The sequence below is a fragment of the Neofelis nebulosa genome, chromosome 4 (assembly GCF_028018385.1).
Source record: "Neofelis nebulosa isolate mNeoNeb1 chromosome 4, mNeoNeb1.pri, whole genome shotgun sequence".
NCBI lineage: Eukaryota > Metazoa > Chordata > Mammalia > Carnivora > Felidae > Neofelis > Neofelis nebulosa.
The window spans coordinates 41,906,544-41,927,664 of record NC_080785.1 but is presented as its reverse complement, the minus strand read 5'-3'; positions in this window follow the sequence as shown (position 1 = coordinate 41,927,664).

The following is a 21,121-nucleotide window of genomic DNA, read 5'->3' as shown; positions in this document are numbered from 1 at the left end:
ATGAAGCATCAATCCACTTCTCACTGAAAAGCGAGGGTGCGGGCTTGGAAATCATCTCACTTGGTCATAACCAATGCCCAACAGTGAGATCTGATAGATCATTAGCAGGAAAAAGGGAAGAAGTGTGGTTCTAGCTGAAGGTTAGGGAAAGAGACTGAGAAGACTTTAATGTCACGCAAAAAATAAATCATGTGCAAAATAATGGGCCCATGTGTGATTGCTCCGTGAGCTTGCTTTTGCGCTTAGATTATCCCTCAATACATTAGACTTCTGGACCAAAAGGGAAGGTGAAGGATAGGGGACAACAATATTTTCAGGTGATCCCAGCCAGGAGAAAATGCAATAACTGTACAGTTGAGTCCAAAAGCCAAGAGGCAGCAGACATCCCTGATTCAGCCACATAGACAGCCCTTTCATGGCAATTTGCAAAGGTGGGTTTTTGTACTGGGTCCAATTGTCTTGATAAATAGTGCAGCTGATAAAAGCCTCCTGGCAAGGATCTTGCAGTAATTGAATAGATCCCCAGGCTGGCTGCCATCCGGGAATATAGTTCCAGACACCAGCATGGCAGGGCCACTGGGCAGCTCACCCTGGTCAGGAGTACCTCCCTGCTCTCAGAGCCAGAGGCTGCATTCCCACTTTAAAGGAGTCTCATTTCCCCCATTTTCCAAGAACAATGGGTTTTCAGCCTTTAGTGTGCCTGGGAATCCACTGAGCTTGGCTCACTCCAATTCTCCCGTGCACAGAATGGACGGTGATTTAATGTGAATTTTCATTTCTGCCTAAACAGAATGGATTTCCTGCATGAATCACCTTTATTGTGGTTTTATCCTGGGCCACTTAGCCAAGTTATAAATGATCTTTAGAGGCATGAGATAAATCTTCTGCCCCTTTGATTCACCAATTCTATGAACCAAAAAAGCTTAGGCTTATTTAGCCATCTATTTTCAGAGACGCCAACAAGGCTTTTGGTAGGCTGACGGCAGAAGACGGATGGGCAGTTTTGGGGTTGTCTATGAAATGGCTCGTGCGAGAATTCCTTGTATTCCCTGCCCTGTCATTTGTCTTCCCAAATTCCCTTAGCAGATCTTCTTCCACCTCCGAATTCATGCTGTGTGGAGGGCTCTATCTTTTCAAAGTTGCAACCTTGTTCCTAATACCACCTTGAACAGGTTCTGTTCTCTGAATACCGACTGGGGCATTTCTGGGTAGGATGGGCCAAAGTGGGTTCCACGAACTTCCAGGATCAGCCTCATTAACTAGGTGAAGCTATCAGGGTTCTATCTTCCCTTCCTCTCTCTCTAGGCAAAGAAACAAACAAAAAGCAGAGATTGCGTTTCAGGCAGTTAGTTGCCTTCCGAACAGATCTTCAATTTTTTCTTTCACCCTCCATCAGTCCTTCAAATCAATGTCTTATTTTGGGAATGTTCCTAGTAGCTCAAGGAGGTTCACAAAGAGTAGATTTCCTGGGTGAGCATGTGAGCAGTCCCCCCTGATGACAGGGGCCCTGTAGGCTCTTGGAGCTCCGCTTGGGACTGGCCTTGCTTGCCCGAATGAGGCTGCTCTGCTCTTCTCTCCACTGCACGTTCCCTTCCCAGAAGCCAGCACTCGGGTAATCTGTCCTTGTCAGGATCTGGCACTGATGTGTATAAGTAAACATCTAAAGGCAGCAGCCAGCTAAGGAGCATGGCTAATTCCTCCCTGCTCATTGCAGACCTCTGTCTGGGACTCAACCTGTCACCTGGTGAGTTTGTCTTTTTGCAGGGGATAAGTGCCACTAGAGGCAGTTGAGAGTCTTCCTCAACAGGTTGACTTTCATTTCTAATGAAGCTTTTCAGAGACACCCTGGCCCTTGGCTACATACCAGGAGGAGGACATGAGGTAGACCCTCTATGCAGGTTTATGGATATGCTCTGTTGGTCCTTCTATGATAACAATTTGTGCCCATTTCATAGATCAGTGCCTCTTCAAAGTGATGGTCAATACCCCAAGAGGGACCTTAGCTGGATGAAAGTTATCAGCTGCAAAGCCCAGAAGTTCATTTCCCTGGCAAGATGGAAATTTGGCAATAGTTTAAAACTTTTTTTTTTTTGAAGTATAGGCACATGAGCAGTTACAAAAAAATAGTACAGAGTGGCCTGATGTTACCATTATTCAGCTCTCCCCCAGTGATACCATTTTTTATATAGTACATTATATATATAGTACCATTTATAATATAGTACATTAATACAATTAGGAAATTGGCAATATTTTCATGGCAAAGGAGAATAAGCATCAAAAAGCCTCAAATGTACCCTTAGTATTTAGAGTTTTGGTCCAAATTTATTTCTTTACTTAAAGAATGGCTATAGGCGTGCCTGGATGGCTTAATTGGTGGAGTGTGTGACTCTTGATCTCGGGGTTGTGAGTTTGAGCCCCATATTCAGTGTAGAGATCACTTAAAATATAAAATCTTAAAAAAAAAGAATGGCTACAAATTAGTCACATGGGGACACTCCATGTGTCCCAAAAAAGAAGGTGCCCATTAAAAGCCATTGCAGGCTATTTTGACCTCTACTCTCACACAGAAGAGATTCTATGCAAAAAGTGGTACACTATTCAGAAAGAGAGTCTTTCAAAAATAAGGGCCTCCAAACACTCTTAGTTACCTTTAAAAATAGGTGTTCTTGGCTAATTGGGTCACTCCTGGCATCTTTTTATGGGGTCCAATTCCTCAGATATCTTGACTACTATGTTGGCTAAATGAAGTTCAGGAATAATGGAAGAGCCAGCCTTTTTAATAATCGTGTACCTAGGATGGGTTGGCAGAATGTGGTTGATATTTATTTATTACATAGGAGGTAAGAGCTCAGCTCCTGAACTCAGACAGGACAGGTTTAAGTCTGTCTTAAACAGACTTTCTGATAAAAGTTGACTTTGAACAAGTTATTTGACTGCTCTAAGCCTCAGTATTCTTGAGCATAAAATGAGAATGACATAGTACCTGAGAAATCAGTGCCAATTGATTGGAAAATCTCGGGCATATAGTAGGTGCACAATAAATTTAGCTGTTGGTATGAATAATCACTTTTAATTAGGGTATTCTGGGTAATAATTTTTATTTCATGCAGTTGCTTCAAAGTCAGTCCAGATAATTTGTGAAATATCTTTCAGTCTTATGGTATGAAAAGTAGCTGGAGGAGATTTACTGTTCCTCATATTTGGAGAACCATTTGGATTTCCACTGAAGTTATTATTTTCAAATAGTAATTGCTTAATATCCCATCATGCATTATAAATCATTGCATAACTTCCAGATTAACTGTTTGTTGAAAAGGTATGTGCATAATAACATAGTCTAAAATTGGATCAAAACATAGTCACAAGATTTTCAAGTCTAAAGTTAATATAACCGAGGTCTATATAACTAACTTAAAGTTAATGCATCTAGATCCATATTTACCTGGACATTTATTTCTAAAGTAACAGACACCAGGTTGGCTGAGTGGCTCAGTTGGTTAAGCATCCAACTTTGGCTCAGGTCATGAACTTGTGGTTTGGGGTTCAAGCCCTGCATCAAGCTCTATGCTGACAGCTCAGAGCCGGGGGCCTGCTTCAGATTCTATGTCTCCCTTTCTGTCTGCCCCACCCCTGCTCATATTCTCTCTCTCTGTCTCTCTCAAAATAAATAAATATTAAAAAAAAAAAAAAGAAGGTAACAGATACCATTAGAAGTGCTTGTAACAATAAGTCAAACATTAAGGAACATTAATTGTTTTTGAAAAAAATGTGTATTTGTTGTGAAAAGTAGATCTGTTACCATGGTTGCCTATGTCTTGTTTATAATTGTAGGTTTTCTGTTCCTGGGAGTTAAAGTAGTTGAGGAACCAATAGCAAATCTACTCTTTCAACATCAGCCCTACCTCAGTTTATAATTAGTTAATAAATCACTGAAAATTGCATGTAAATAATTTCAGACTTTAGATTTTAGAGTGAATGGAGAAGCATCCCCAAAATATGTTTACACTTCTTTTTAAACAGAATATTAGACTCCCATTTATGTTGGCATAAATTAGTAGCATGAAAAAAAATCTCAAAATTTTTCTGAAGAATTATCAGCAAACAGTGTTGGGAAAATGAAAGGAGGCTTGATTGTTAGGAGGTTTTGTTGCCAGATAATGTGATGCTTTGTAAACAAAGACTGCTCTACAGTGATCTAGCACAAAAGGCAGACCTCTTGGATTGGAAATATGTCCTTTTAGGGTTTATATTTCAAAAACTGACACCTCATAAGTAACTCTAGTCTTTTGGCTGCATATACTGAGAACCAACCCAAGTGAATTCAGTGCCAGAAAAGGGCACTGATGCCCAGGACCAAAACTCAATCCTCTGTATCAAATGATCATTAGCAATGTGTATCTATGCTTTCTTGGTTTTCCTCTTTTGGGGAGATGGAGCAGACAAAGTTGCTGTCTTGAAATTTTTGTGAACTGTGTTTTCAGAGTAACAGAAATGTTAGAAAAGATCTGTTTCCACTCGGATTCTAACAGTGTGGTCTCAGACAAATAGACCAAACCTGAGGCAATTAGCAAGACTTTCTAGGTAAACAACCTAGAAAGATTGGTTGATCAACACAAGAAAAGGATAGAGTTTTTAAAGAAAATGTAAGTTAATATCAGATATCTGGATATGGAACTACTTTCGAACATAAAATTAGTGATGGAATGAATCACAAAGAAAAATAATATATTTGACTGCTTAAAAATGAACTGTCACAAGGTAAAATATCCTAATACAATTATATGCCAAACAGGAGCAATTTTAGCCACCAATAGGCACAGGAAAAACAATATTTTTAATATTTAACAAGTTTATATTGTAAAAAGAGAAGAGTCACTAAGTAGCAAATGATAGAAAGAGACAATTTACACTAGAAGAAATAGAACTGGCTAATAATTATAATAAGAAAGCACCTAAAATTGCTAATATTAAAATAATGAAATTTAGAAACAAGATACGGTCTTTTCCTTCATGAAATTAGCAAAGAATCAAAATACTAGGTATATAGTGTTACCTTTCAGTGTTGTTCCCTCAGTATGGTGAAGGCCAGCGTTCTGGAGGTGAATCATCTGGATCCCAAATCCAGTTTTACGACATTGGAAAAGTTATGCAACTTCTTTGTCAGTCTCTCATCTGTAAATAGGTATGAGAGGATACCTACTTCATATTGGTATGATTACAGTTAATGATATGACACACATAGAGCATTTAGCACTGTGTCTGGTACATAAGATATCAAAAAAAAAAATGGTAGCTGCTATCAGCTACTGTTACAGTCTCATTCACTGCTGGTAGAAGTTTAATCTACAAATTGCAATAAAAGCAGAAGGCAATATGGCAATACTTAACCAAAAGCGTTAAAAATAGTCAAGTCTATTTTTAGGAAACCATTCCAAGAAAGTAATCTGTTGTGCACAAACATTATGTGCACATGATATGCACAAACACTATCTTTAGATGGTCATAAAGATAAAATGTTCCAAATGATCTAAATGTTCAATAATGGAGAAATGAATTTAACTTGATTACACGGCATCATTCTATGGTGGAGCACAACATGACTATGAAAATTATGCTTTTTGAGGAAGTTTTAATGACTGGCATACACTTATGAAATAACATGAAAGAAGCAGAATATGAAATTATATTTACAACACACCTCAATTATGTGAACATAGATATACATTAAAGACATAAATACAGAAAACTATGAAGGAAACAACATTTTAGTGGCTGTTGTTTCTGGGCAGTGAGATTATGGGTATTTTTAAAAATATGCTTTTCTGTGCTTACTTTTTCTATAGTGCAGCTGTGTCATTTTTTCCGCAATTAAGACGAAACCTGAATTCAGAAAAGAAGATTTGAGATGGCATAGTGGGACATGTCATTTGTTCCTCATAAAATTTAAAATGTTTTCAAAGCTCTCAGAGGAGAAACAAGAGGAAATAAATCTGTAAGAGACACAAACATAAACGCATTTATGTTTTGATCTTGACTGATGCTTATATGGGCTAAACTTAATCTCCACCCACTGTCGAGTTTCTGTTTGCAACTACAGTCAATCAGTTGATTCACAATGTTTGTTTCAGGCCTTCTCTATGCCAGGCACTGGGCCCCGCAAGGGAGACCATGTTGAGCAAAGCAAGACCTGTCTTTACCCTCACTGAGGGGTCAGAGGAAGATATAGCAATTCCAGATCAAAGGCTCAACAAAGACACTCAGGCCCTCATGTATTTAGAGATTTGTAAATTTGTTAGAGCTGTTCTTTAGTTAAAAAAAATATAAAGTGCTTTCCCTCCCCCCCCTCCAACATTATAAGGAATGTTTTCTAAAACCAAAAAGAAAAACAAGATGTCCAAAGTGTCTGAGATGCTGGCGTTGTAGATGTGGCTGGAGGAAAAGGTAGCCTGGGTCTCAGGGAGGGAGTTGATGTGTGAGGACACAGGGTTGCTCGCTGTGCTCCAGGTCACAGAGAATGCCATTGTTTGTTCTTGGAAACTGTTGCTTTTGTTCACCAACTCCCCCACCCTGCCCCAAAGGGAGCACATGAGCGATCGCAGTCCTGGCTTACTGTTCCTTTGTAAAGCACCCTCATTCCTTCTTGTCAGCATTTCTACCATTTAGTGACCTTGATAAAGATAATTAAGCAAGCAATAAAAATGGCTCAGAAGAAAGCAGGTTCATATGAAGTTGTTTCCCAGTATGGAAGAATGAGCTCCTTTTTCACTCTGCCCCATAGTAAATACACACTCACATATCTGCATTTATATTTGTACATGTGCACATACACATATACGCACATATAACAATGCAGACAGGCTTTTTAGAAATCAAAAGGCTGAAGCACATGGAGACATTTTTGTTCAGAGAGAAAATGCACTATGCTATTAGTACATGAAAAATAAAACAAGATTTATATACCCTGAGGAGGCCACAAAGCTTTTCTACAAATTTTATGATTATAATCCCAAGTAAAAACAGATTAGAAAGATTTGTTCGAAATAATAGTTCAGGTAACCACCATTCAACCACCTGCAGCTTCACCTTTTGGGAAAATAATCAAGAATGAGAAAATTCAAAAGTATAGCCAGGGTAGACACTTGACTAATGCAGCCTCCCCTTCTCCCACTAGGCCCCCACTCTTCTCACTCGGTACACGTTTCTGACAAACTACATTTAGCTATCAGCCTTCCAAGACCTCTGGAGATTAGACACAGGAGTCCTCCCAACTGCCTTGGGGTATTGATGGCACATGAAATAACAATTAAAAGTAAGGAAGAAAAAATAAGAAAACCATAAAATGTATGTGCAAAGATTCAAGGAACAAAGTCGCCTGGTTTCATATACCGTAGAGAAATAGTCCTCAGCGAGCCCTGAAGAAATGGCTCCTTAAGTATGCTGTACAGGACACATTTTAACATGCATTGTGCTAAATGTTTCTTTTTTCAGTTTTTTAAAAGTAAACTCTATGCCTAACATGGGGATCAAACTCCAAGATCAAGAGTCGCATGCTATACCAACCAAGCCAGACAGGCGCCCCACTGATTGTGCTCAGTCTTAAAGAAATGGTTACATTTTATTCTGTATACTCAGTTGAAGTTAGACTAGTGGGAAATTCATCTTAGTATATTGTCCATTTAAAAATATCTTAAAACAAATGAGTTTAAGGGAGCAAGCTTTGACTCAACCAAAACAAACAAACAAAAAAATCTCACTTAAAATAAAAAACAGAGAACTCATTTCCGGAGTTCACACACACATGAACACCCATACGCATATATTCCTATACAATAATTAGCTGCACTTCAGTAAAATGCTTTCTTTTGTGATTCAAGCTAGAGAAAAAAACAAAACAAAACACTGCTTTGGTTTAGAAAAAAAGAGTTTTGAAAACATCCGCAGGGAACAAGCAATACATTTCTTTAAACTCCGGATATCAATGTAATTACTTCAAAAGGCAGATCAATGTGGCTCGACTTTTGAATATCTAATATAACTACCACCCATTCCTCCCAGAAGAGATTCATTTTCATTGCATTCTATAAAATACATTTCTTTCCCCCATTCTACAAAGCTCAAACTGCTTTCCAAATATTCTATTACACATAGGGCTGAATCTGCCACTCTGATTTTTTTCTTGCAGTGATGGTAACATAGGAAAAATTCCTCTGGAGATTTTATAGTGAAACCTATAACCCTTGATCTTCAAGATACAAGCTATAGGAAGCTGAAAAAAAAGTTTCTGAACATCAAACACTTGTCAACTGGGGTTTCTTACCCCTGGACAGATTTAGAGCAATCTAAATCTATTTCTCAGAGTTTTGCATAAAGACCAACTCGAGTGTATCTTAGGAGAACAGACTCAGGCTCCTACTTCATCCCTGCTGTTCTGATGCCATAATTGTAAAGTGTGGCGGTGTGGATTCTAGGAATGTGGATTTTAACTGGTACTCCTCGTGGTTGGTGACTTACTCTTTAAGAAGCCCTGTTATCCCCAAAGCTATTTGAACAGGCTTTCCATTCCTCTTTTACTGGTTCTTCATCTGTTCTCTTTATCAAACACACTGGGATTTTAACACAAGATACATATCTGTTTTCAAGTTTAAAATGATACCCTCCTTTAGTTTTGACCTTGCTAAACCAAAGGTATTCATCCATTTGATAGCTTTGTTGGTCTTGACTACACCACCTAGTGTGAAGAGAGGTAATTGCAGGTTCTTTTGAAAACCCTAAATGATTTGAATGCTTGTTTGTATGACTCTAGATAGAGATTTAGCAACCAGAATTTTCCAGCCAATATTTCAATGAGATATGGCCTCCCTATAATTTCTCTAAGGCAGCATTAAATCTTAAGCATTTAGCAGCTATATATGGAATCAAATATTTAAAATTATTCATTATTGCTGGAACAAGTATTTTGTTTAGGGTGAAATTTCGTGAATACTTAGACTGGCATTCCATCATTTTGTATATGATACATGTATATTTATGGTACATTGGCACCTTTGTATAGTCTGCATTTTCTTTTTTTTTTTTTTTTTTCAACGTTTTTTATTTATTTTGGGGACAGAGAGAGACAGAGCATGAACGGGGGAGGGGCAGAGAGAGAGGGAGACACAGAATCAGAAACAGGCTCCAGGCTCCGAGCCATCAGCCCAGAGCCTGACGCGGGGCTCGAACTCACGGACCGCGAGATCGTGACCTGGCTGAAGCCAGACGCTTAACCGACTGCGCCACACAGGCGCCCCTAGTCTGCATTTTCAACACATGTACAATTTTGAGTATTTCAGATTCAGGGCAGAGTGTCAGTTAACCTTCTGAATTATTACCAAAGTTGACATTTGAGTCTCTGCATTTGAGATAAGATTGGTGGTCAAAAAAACTATTTGCTTTGCACTTGGTCAGCATTATAATTCCCAGCTTTCATGTTGTTCCTTCTCCTCGGTGACAATTTGTTGGGTAATGTGGCACACTCTGGTTTTTAAGAACAAGCTGCCTTTAAAAGGGATAAAGGAAAATTACTGCTTTAAAAAGCTTACTTGACAAATGACACCAGGCAGAAAGCTTAATTTTGTGCTGAATATGAAGCCACTAACATAAATGGATAGTATACCATTTCCTGTACTAAGATTTCATGAATAAAATAGGAGAAGCTAAGTTCTGTCCTCATTCCACCCAAAACTGTAAATCAGAAGTGCATTTTTGTACATATTCCCCTAACTATGCCTTAATTTAAAAAAATAGAAAAATATGATAAATGTGATGTTATAAACAAATATATATCATACACATGATATTAGAAATAAAATTGATACTATAAAGAAAGAAGAACCCCCCCCCTCCTTTCTTCCTTCCTATTTGTGAGGCATAATCATATCTCAGGTTGTCTCAATTAATTGCTGCCCAGAGCCTGACTGTGGTCACAGATGGATGCATTGCAAAATAGTTAGCAATCCATTTACACATGCCTCAAAAGGGGAAAACGTTATTCACTGAATTAAAAGGACTGCCTATGAAAGCAGAGCAGAATCCTTAGTAGTGGAAAGGGTGAGGTGAACAGCCATGCAACAGAATGTACTTGCAATGTGTCTGTTGCTTCTGGCTGTGCTATAGTAAGAGCATAGCCCACTCCAACAAAAATTGTCTCTCTATGCCATGACATCTGCACCTGTGCTGTCTGCCACCTTAGCAAAAGGACTGGTTAGAATAAGTCACTCTGCATCTTTCAAAATGTGTGTCTACAGAACTCTACTTACTCCGAGGGTTTAAAAGTATACTTAACAAAATGGCATCATGGTCAAATAACTCTTGGAACCATTGTATTCAACAATGATTCTTCAATTCTTAGTGTAGGATATTTCAGAATATCTAATTTCACGTATCTTTCTTTTCATTGAGTAGCTCATGAAACAAGTATTTCTAGGAATTTGCTTTAGGAAATGTTGGCTTCATAGGTTATTTTAACTCAGAAGTATGCACATATATGTTGTATATGCGTATATTAAACACAAATTCAGAAAAAAATTGGGCCATTGTTCTTTGTGCTCTGTAATTTACCACATAGTTTACTGTTAATTTGGTAATAGTGCTTTAAAAAATATTTTGGGGGCGCCTGGGTGGCTCAGTTGGTCAAAGTCATCCGACTTTGGCTCAGGTCGTGATCTCACGGTTCGTGGGTTTGAGCCCCACATCAGGCTGTGCTGACAGCTCAGAGCCTGGAGCCTGCTTTAGACTGTGTCTCCCTCTCTCTGCTCTTCCCCTGCTTGCGCTCTGTCTCTCTCTCAAAAATAAACATTACAAAAACTTTAAAAAATTGTAAACTATCCATTGTAAAACCGAAATAATCATTCCATGGTGAAATCTAGAGTTTGGAGTTGCTACACAGAATATGGGCTTTGTCCTTAAGACAAAGCTTGGTGGGAACAGAAGCAGACATGGAAGAGATAGCTTCAGTATAATACAAAGATGTGTTTGAGTTACTGCTACAGAATGCTCTGGGAGACCATAAAAATAGAAATTGCTCATTTGTTGGGCATATTTCCTTTGATGGAAAATAGGTCTTGGAGGAGACAATGCTTGAGCTGAATACTGAAGAATAAATAGGGATAAGTGTTTCAAAGAACTGGAATGAGGTGGGGTCTGTGCTCCAGGCAAAGGGATAGCCCCAGGCACAGAAGAGCTTATCCTATAATACGTGGGAAGTTCTGTTTTATGACAAAGGGAAAGGCAAAGATGAAACTGTAGGTAGGAAGGCACCAGGTCATGGAAGGAGTCTGGACACAGTGGTTCTCAAACATGTTGATACATCAGAACCAACCGATCAGTATACATATATACATCAGAATATTTACTGAAAATATTGTCACCACCACCACCTTGTCCACTCTGTTACTACCACTGCTATACTCTTCCATTTTCTAAGCATTGAAGCATTTCATTTACACAATACTATGCAATTCGTAATACAACCCTATATGAGGAAATATTTTTATCTCCATTTTTTCACTTACAGATAAACGAAGATCAGAATGATTAAGGAATCTGCCCAAGGTGATGGCAGCACGCAAGATTTGAACTCAAGTATTCTAGTATCCTAGTGGAGATGACAGAGTATTCAAAATTACTTTTTTTTTTTGGTTCTTGCAGTAACGTCATTTCAGAAATTAGTGATTTCTTTGAGTATTCAAGACACTTCCTTTCTCTTACCTGATTTTTTTGTAAGCTACCTCCACCCTTTTTATATTTACTCATCTTCCAATAAATAGTGACTTGGTGGTTGTTGACACAGTAACTGTGGAATGCCCATGACCCTATTCTGCATCTATATAGTTCCCACATTTCCTATAATTTTAAGGCAGACTTTTTAGGCTTTAGTGAGCTTTCAATTTAGAGCACTTCTACAGGTTTCCTGATTTCCTGATACTCTGAGCAAATGAAGAAAGTTAAAAACCTATAATCCCTAGGATGTCCTGTTTCCCATGTCCTCTGCAGTTTCTCTCACACTTCAGTAAGTGGACAAGCCCCGAATGCAATGCGCTCTGGTTGCCCTGGGGGTCACAGTTTCTGACTACATGGAGAAAGGAGAGACACTCTGGGGAATGGCTAACCAGTATCCTGATTGCCTTAAAAACCTCTACGCAGACATTTAGCATTAGAAAAGCAGCTGCATGGCAAAGAGTCTGAATCAGGAGGATGAAATTAGGAAAGGATGAAGGATATCTGTCGATATTTTAGAATGAAAGCCTCCATTATTTTCAGAGGTAAAGCACCAACTAGTCACTTGCTTTTGTCTATCATTTGACTTTGGAGTTAGAGAAATCTCTCCAGGATTCTGGCAATAGTCCTTTAAAAAATTGCATCATGACTATCCTTAAAAAAGAAAAGCTTTCTATGTATTTTTGTGGAAAATAGGAGAAGCTGTGTCAGGCTGTTAACCAGATATGAGTTTTAACCAATTATTTTGAAAATTCGTAACAAATAATGAAATCTTGGAGCTATTTATCTCCACAGAAATGAGGACAGCTATTTATTTGATAATTTCCACATGAAAAGCTTAATTTTTAGAAGCATATTATGAGTGCACAGAGTACTTTATTCCAATGTTTATATTCACTTGGACCTTGTAGGACAATTTTAAAGTTACTATTAATAGCTACATTTGATGGATTGAACAACTGTTTTTTCCAGGTAAGGCTCTAAGTTTCGGGAAAATTCTTTAGAATAGTTTGTGAGTGGATGGAGGGTTTATATTAGGAAATATTGGTTAAATTAGCAGATAAACTCCATGTCTAAATCAACACTGCTGGATCAAAAATGAACCCATTGTCATCCAGTTTCTATCCATAACTATGTCAGAGACTCTAGGAGATGAAGAGGGTGGCATTTCTGGTTTGAGCTGGAAAAATAACCAGGATGAAGTATCCAATGCAATGTTCTTTAATAACAATCTCATTTTTCAAGGTCATCGTGTTCAGGGTCATCTTTAAGCTATTGTTTTATTTCCGTAAGGTCTCTAGCTCTTCCTTAACGCCAGTTTTAAAAAAACAAGTTTGTCTTTAAAACGACAGCATTGACGTAAGCTGTAGCCACTGGAGTGCCTAAGGGTGAATATCAGCTTGCCATTCCCTGGAGGTGAATACATACATATATTTTAAGTTTTCAGGTTTAATCATCATGCCTCTTCCCTTATTCATTACATGAATAAAATGTCACCTTATTTATAAGATCATATATATTAAAGTATTTTAATCTAACACAAATGAGTCTTTATTAATGAAATGATCTTTCAACCTACATAGATCTTATCCAGTTCTTTTTAAGAAATGTGCAAATTAGACATTATTATTATCCTTACTTTATAGTGAGGAAATTGAGGACCAGCATATCCCAGTCCATTGGATGGTGGAACACAGGAGGTAAATCCTATTCCTGTGATGTGACCAGAGGTCCTTGGGATGATAGTCCAGGGCTCTTTCTACCATTGCAATGATCTCTGAATATAGACTGTGTTAGAATTTTTCTCTTCTGAACTGAAAAGCTTCCTCTGTCATAGATTATACAGTAACAACCTAGAAAATATCACTTTATCTGAAAAGTTTATAAAATCTGCCTAACAATATTACAGCAAGTTTGTTTAATATATAAGAGGGGAAAGTGGGTTTTTTTGTTGTTGTTGTTAAGTTTATTTTGAGATACAGTGAGTGCATATGGGAGAGGCAGAGAGAGAGAGAGAGAGAGAGAGAGAGAGAGAGAGAATACCAAGCAGGCTCCACACAGAGCCCAAAGCAGGGCTGGAACTCACAAGCCATGAGATCATGACCTGAGCCAAAACCAAGAGTCAGATGCTTAACTGACTGAGCCACCCAGGCACCCTGGTAGAAAAGTGCTTTAATGCCAATGTGGAGGCCCATTTAGGCCCCCCGGAATTAATATAAAGATTATTTTAAAGCAAAGACATTTGGGATTTAATAGGTGCAGCAAAAAGCCTTCCTTTACAGAAACTTCTGGGAGCGGGGCTGCCACGAGTCCCATCATCAGGGGATTTTTATGTCTGAGAAGAAAAAAAGCTAAGACGAAGTCTGACCTGAATAAACATTATCACAGACTTTCTTATTTCTTCTCCTAGAAATCCATTTGTTCCTCTCATAGAAGCCTTTTCTTCTCCTTCCCCCTCTTAAGTTAGGTATATAAACTCCCATTTTTATATACCTATAAGATATATATAGGTATACAGGTATATATGTATTTCAGAAAGCCACTTCTTTTTTATATATAAGTTTTGGTTGTTCCCCTGATAACCTATAAGTTTACATTTAATTTGCAGGCCTCTAAAACATGAACCTAAGAGGGTAGAGTAAAAATGTTGCCTCTCCTACACCACTACCCCAAATCAGATATTTTTAATTTTTTACTGTAATAAAAACATGTAACATAAATTAGATTATCTTTTTATATATTTGAATCCAGGCTCTTTTATTGAAATATTTTGTAGTAATTGCAACAAATCTATACCTTTTTCATAGATAATCATTTTATTAGGTACAGTTTATTGGGTACTATGCAGTGCCATAAGTGGAATAAGTTATTTCATGTTTAGCCCATTCAATTTTCTCGTATGTTTAAGGTAGATGTCAGTATTTTGTACACTGCTACTGAGAAATTTGAAAATCGGAATGATTAACCAGCTTGCAAATTTAATACACCTAATTGGCAGTGAGGATGGGTGCCTTGCTTTTCTTTTATCAATTTAATGACAATACATGTTTCAGTCAAGGGGTCCTTCTATAGTACATCTAACAACATTTCTTGGACCATTAGTTCCCTTCCAGGCTTCAATAAATAACAGAATTAGGAAGTGTTTTGAATGTTGCTTTTCCCACTATTTGGTTGCTTCTTTAGGATAGATTCTCAGAATGTAGTTCTTATAGTCAAACATTATGGATAATTTTGTGGCTCATGATACATATTACCAAATTACTTTGCAAAACCATTTTTTTTTAAGTCTGTACTGTAGTCACTCTTGAATCTAAGTTATGCTTTGCTATTATCCCACCTTTCTCTGGAAGTCCTTTTTGAGTGTTACAACTATGAAACAAATTGTAAGTATCCAGGGAGAGGTTTTAAAAACCACTTCACAGATAGCTCCCTAATGGCATGGGACCAATGAAATATAGGCTACACCGTTGGCCCTCGGGAAGGTAATCATGAACCAGTGGTGCATTTAAAAACAGATAGGATGCCCAAATGCATAGGCTAAGATAATGTAATTCTCCCATCTTAACCCTCCCCGGTTGGATTCATGCTTTGGCTTTATAAACCAAAAAGGCAAAAATTTGAAAATGATTCCATCAAGGAATCAGAAAGTAAAGCCCATGAATTAAGATCTGAAGAGGTGAAAGGATTCAGTTGGAAAGAATCCCTGCCACCTTCAGGGCAGATGAGAAAGACCAGCTCCCCCAAATGTAGGATATGGTAAAAAAGGGCACAAGTTTTGAGTCAGAGCAACCTGTCTGTGAGGCTCAACTCTTTTACCTACTTGCTGTGTGACCATGGGTAAATACTGATCTTCTTGGGTCTCAGTTTCCTCATCTATAACATGGGGATAATAGCCTTTTCAAAGAATTGCTGGAGGGAATGAGATAATACAGTAACATAATCCACATAAGAAAGATACCAAATGCCGCACGGCTGCTTCTCTGCCTGGAGGGGGTGGGGGAGTGGTGGAGGAGAATGGGACTCAGGAGAGGAAAAAAGGGAGCTTCCATTTTAACCGGAATATTTTGTATCTTTTATACAAAGGTACAAAGATCTGGAGCAAGTAGGACGAAATATTGACTCTTGTTAATCTGGAGGCAGTGCTTGTTAAATTATTTGCTGCATTTTTTCTGCTTTTATATTTAAGTTTTTAATTAAACTCTTCTCGTGTTTGGCATATAGGGAACACTCATGGATTCAGAAGCTTTCCCACACCCTTTGTCAGAAGCTGGCGTCTTTACTCTGATAAAGAGTCTTTACTCTGATAAAGAGTAAAGTGGGACCCAAGGAAACAAATTCTGGCTTGTAAACCTGAGCCCAAGTGGAATGTGCCTCTGGGGAACTGCGCACCCACCTTTTGTAATGAAGGTCAGCACATCAAGTTCACCCTCCGCTGTGCAGACTGAAAAAACCCAAGTGTCCCTGCACCACCTTCTTCAGCTTTCCTACTCAGTGCAGACATGGTGGTGTTTTATGTGATCTATAGTCTACAGCTGGATTCCATTTTCCATATGGGGTTTTCTATCAAGGAAAGCTGTTTACATTATAATTTACTGCAGCATGCAACTCCTGCCAATGTATTGTTACCATGATTTCCATATTGGAGCCCTCCCTACCCCACAGCGATGTTTATTTAGTCTATACAGTTCGTTTAGAGTGTCCTCATGGACACTCTGGATTTAGGGTTATGAAAGTAACTGTTACAGAGCTCCTGAATGTGGTGGACCCCTCTTGAAAGCTGTCTTTCCTGAAGCTTATTACAAACCAGATGATCACCACCTACAGCAGGGTGAGCTTAGTGATGACCTCACGCTATCTTTATGCTGCAACAAATATTCACATAACACATAACACACAACACATGGTTCATCAACTCAGAGGGTTTTCAGCCGCTGAAAACAACACTGGGCTCTTCGGTGGGTTAGTTGTTCTTTTTTGATCTCTGAGCTTCCCACCTTTGTTCCCTCCCATTCTCCCCTCACCTTGACTCTGAGAAAGGAAAAGGGAGCGTTCTGAAGATAGAAATTAGATTAATTAAGCCCAACTTAGTATGCAGTGATGGGCTCTTGTGTCTTCTATTCTATGGAAAAAGACTCATTGTTCACACACGCTGAGCTTTGAGAGCAGTGTTCTTCCACTGCCAGAGAAAGAGGAAAATAGTTCCTTTTCTCTCTTTCCTTCTTTCTTGGCAGAATTGATGCAGGGGCCACGTGGCTGTCAGCTCACTCAGGGATATGCACAGAGGAATTTCAGAATGGTTTAGATGTTATAAAATTGCAAGTTAACAGCTGACAGAGGTTGTTACGGAAATTAGACAGTCTTTCACATCATTTATCAGAGTGCTTACAATTCCCGTTTCAAGGCAGGTGAAATAATAAGGGATATTTGGAACTGAATCATATTCAGTGCTTGAAAGAGAAAGAAAATCTGCATCCAAATTATTTGAATAAATGCAAGAAGCGGAACTGCCTGGGCAGATATGCTGCCACCACTGTTTTAACACGATAACTAGCAGCAGCCACGGGAGAAGGCGAGGAGAGAAGATGCTCGTTAGCATTAAACAAAACCTTAGTCCTGAGTCCGTATGCCATCCATGCTGCTTGAAACCAGAGGTCAGAAAACAATCCACAGTCTGAAATGTGACAGCGAAGTGTCTGGCTTCCTTCAAGACGGAAGAGAAAATGCTGCTCTCTTGCTTGAAAGGGATTCCCTTGGTGTTCTAAAATAATAAAATGGCAATAGGCTTTTAAGCCAAAAAGCAAACTCCCCCAAGTAATTGTAGAGCATAAAGGATAACTGGAAAATATGTTGTAGGAAATCAAGGGAAGGAAAAGATATTTCATCAGTTTAAGTTAATGTGAATGGCCACACTTTTATATTGGGTTATGGGAATGCAGCTCAGCTGGGTGGAAGGAAAACACCTAAAAACCCAAATCCTGTCAATTTCACAGAGTGTTCCAACAGGGATTCTGCTAAGATTTAGTATAGTACTTAGTGCCCTTTGTGGGAACATCAGTACAAATATTCATACAGTAATTTGCCAAATTATGTGGGTAAATGATATACAACCAAAATAAAACAAAAAAGTCTAGTCAAGTTCAAACCCTGTTACCATCAGAAAACCCAGCGCAGAGCAAATATTTTCACCTGATAATTTAAACAACGTGATAATTTAACCAACATACGCAGTGGGAGAGTGGTTTGTCCTCGAACGTGGCTGTTTTAGAAAGACGTCCACTTTTAAGGATGGCGTTGAATTAAGACAGCAAATTAGAGAAGACGAAAGAATGATCATAAAACCAAAATTCAGAGGGAAATGCCACCTTGCCTCTCTTCTTCCCTCAGCAAAACTCATACTGCATATATCCTCCTTGTCCAGGAGGGGAAAGTATGTCTTTCTCTACCTCAATTCTTCCTAGAAAACAATGTTAAGGTGGATCTGGATGTGACAAATATTTCCATTCTGGTGAATCTTACAGGTAAATATCATGAGAGTGAGTCAAGTGTTCTGTTCATAAAATTATGGTGAAATACATATAGCATAAAATATACCTTTTTAACCCTGTTTAGGTGTACAGTTCAGTGGCTTTAAGAACACTCATACTGCTTTGCAACCATCACCACCATTCATCACTAGAACGTTCTTCATCTTGCAAAACTGAAATCCTATACCCATTAAATGCTAACTCCCCCGTTCTCCCCTCCCCCAGCCCCTGGCAACTACCACTTTACTTTCTGTCTCTGAATTCAACTACTCTAAGCACATCATATAGTATTCGTCCTTTTGTGATCTGGCACTTATTTTGAAAGTTCATAATGAAATAGGAAAAGCATATCTAGGTAACAGTAAGGAGAGATGAAACTAAAAGAGTATATAGTAGGATTTATCAAGCATGGAACGAGGCAAGGCGTTAACATAAACAAAGTGGCAAGTAGATAAGGGAGAAATGCTTGGCAAGTACCTAAGTGTTTCAACTCCTTAGCTCAAAAGAAGTCCCAAATAAGTAGACTGCACAAGGAACTCAGCTACTCTGTGGCAGAGCTTGGTTTGAGTCTAGCTTTTTCTGACCCTAAAGTTCCACTGCATTGATATTTTTATTTTATGAACCAATTTCCTCTAGTGGGGTTACTCATCTTTTACAACATTAAGAAATTCCCCAGGGATAAGGAACACGTCCCTTTCTCACTGTTCTCTCATGCAAGCGTTGGTCACCTATCAATTAATTTTAAAACGTCAGACTTCTGAGACCTTGAACCCTAAGTGTCTTCTATTATCTTACCCTTTGTCTCAAACACTATAACTTAAGAGTGGCTGTTTACCTAGAGCTTGGATCACCTTGAGGTCTCAGGATCTTGACAGTCATTGTCACTTGGGTTTATCCCATTTCGTAAGATTCTTTCAAGGGGCCTGAGGGAAGGCAAAGGTCATCAGAGGTCACTCCCACACTAGAAGTGAGAAGTGAGGAGAAACTTCTAAACTGGAGATTTGTAGAATCAGCCAAAGGATTAGTTGGGACAAACAAGTTTTGTTTGTTTGTTTTAATGTTTTTTAAAATTAATGTCAATTGTTTAATGTGTATTTATTTTTGAGAGAGAGAGACAGAGAGAGAGAGAAAGCATAAATGTGGGAGGGGCAGAGAGAGAAAGGGAGACACAGAATCAGAAGCAGTCTCCAGGCTCGAGCTGTCAGCACAGAGCCTGATGCAGGGCTGGAACTAAAGGCCATGATGATCATGACCTGAGCTAAAGTTGGATGCTTAACCAACTGAGCCACCCTGGTGCTCCTTGTTTATTTGTTTTTTATTTTTTTAAAAATTTTTTTTTTCAACGTTTTTTATTTATTTTTGGGACAGAGAGAGACAAAGCATGAATGGGGGAGGGGCAGAGAGAGAGGGAGACACAGAATCCGAAACAGGCTCCAGGCTCCGAGCTGTCAGCACAGAGCCCGACGCGGGGCTCGAACTCACGGACCGCGAGATCGTGACCTGGCTGAAGTCGGCCGCTTAACCGACTGCGCCACCCAGGCGCCCCTGTTTATTTGTTTTTTAATAAGCACAGGTCTAGCCAAAAACCAGGCAACAAAAGAAACATTAATTTTGGTGTACTTCCAGGGTTAATGGACAGCATACCTGGTCACTAGCATGTTGGAACAGTGGGAATGTCTCATGGATTCTGCCGTTCCCACCCCCCCAACCTGACTCAGCTCTGATGCCGTCAGCACAGGACTCTAGGCATCTAGACTCTGTATTGGGTTCCCTCCTTGGAAGGGCTGCAAGTCACACTGAAAGTCACAGAGTTCTTATATTCTGCTGCATTTTTAACACTCTAACTGTTGGTGTTCTTGTTTGCTCTCGACAAGTCTGTGCTGTTGCTGGAGAAGCAATGTTCTCAATTTGTAAATCTGTTTAAAAACAGCAGGCAATAGACCATCCTTATTGCTGATGCTGGCAGTGTTGGGGGAAGTTTTATAGTTCTGCCAAGATGGAGTGACATCCCACCCAGTGCTCCTCCCTGAACAGGCACAGGGTGAGGGCTCGGTAAGCCACAGCCGCTGTGGGTGTTCAGCCCCTGGAGCATGCTGGGGAGTTCCCATACAGGAACATGGAGCAAGGGCGACATTTATGTCTATGTTCTCTTAATAAATGTCATCATGGAACCTATTGACATTAACTAGGCACTGCAGGGGGCTTATCCAGCTCATGTCCTCAGCATTCTTTGGTGTCCTCCTGACACTCCCCATGACTCAGACCCCAGATCCACTACCTTCAGCTTGGCCTCCAGGAAAGTGAGTTTCCAGCACAGTTTAGAAAGAGGAAAAGAAATAAGGTCTTCATTTTTTTCAGGTCATCCTGAAGCAGGACTCTGAGGCAAGAACTTAGGTGCTGGTGGCTTATTGGGAAGAGATCCCAGGAAGCAGAAGCAGGGAGTGAAGTGAGACAGAGAAGGAAAAAGCCAACACAGGACACATGGATGAGGAGGCTGTAGGATATAGTGGGGACTCAGTCCTTCTAGGGACTCGGAGAAACTGTGGAACGTGCCTCAGAACTCTCCCACCCAAGCATGGCGAGGCTGGGAATTTACCCAGGGTCCTCTCCAGGGATCAACTTTCCCACTCCCTGGTTGTACCTATGTGCAACCTGTATTGTTGAGGCCCCAGGCAGATTGTCACACTGTGTGGAAGAAAGGAGTGAAGGTAGAGAAAGCTCAAAGCCACAAAGCCCAGGTCTTTGGCCATGAATCTGGGCCAGAGCCCAGCAGCTGACAGCTTGCTCTTACTTAGTATAAGAAAACGGCCAATTGGGGCGCCTGGGTGGCGCAGTCGGTT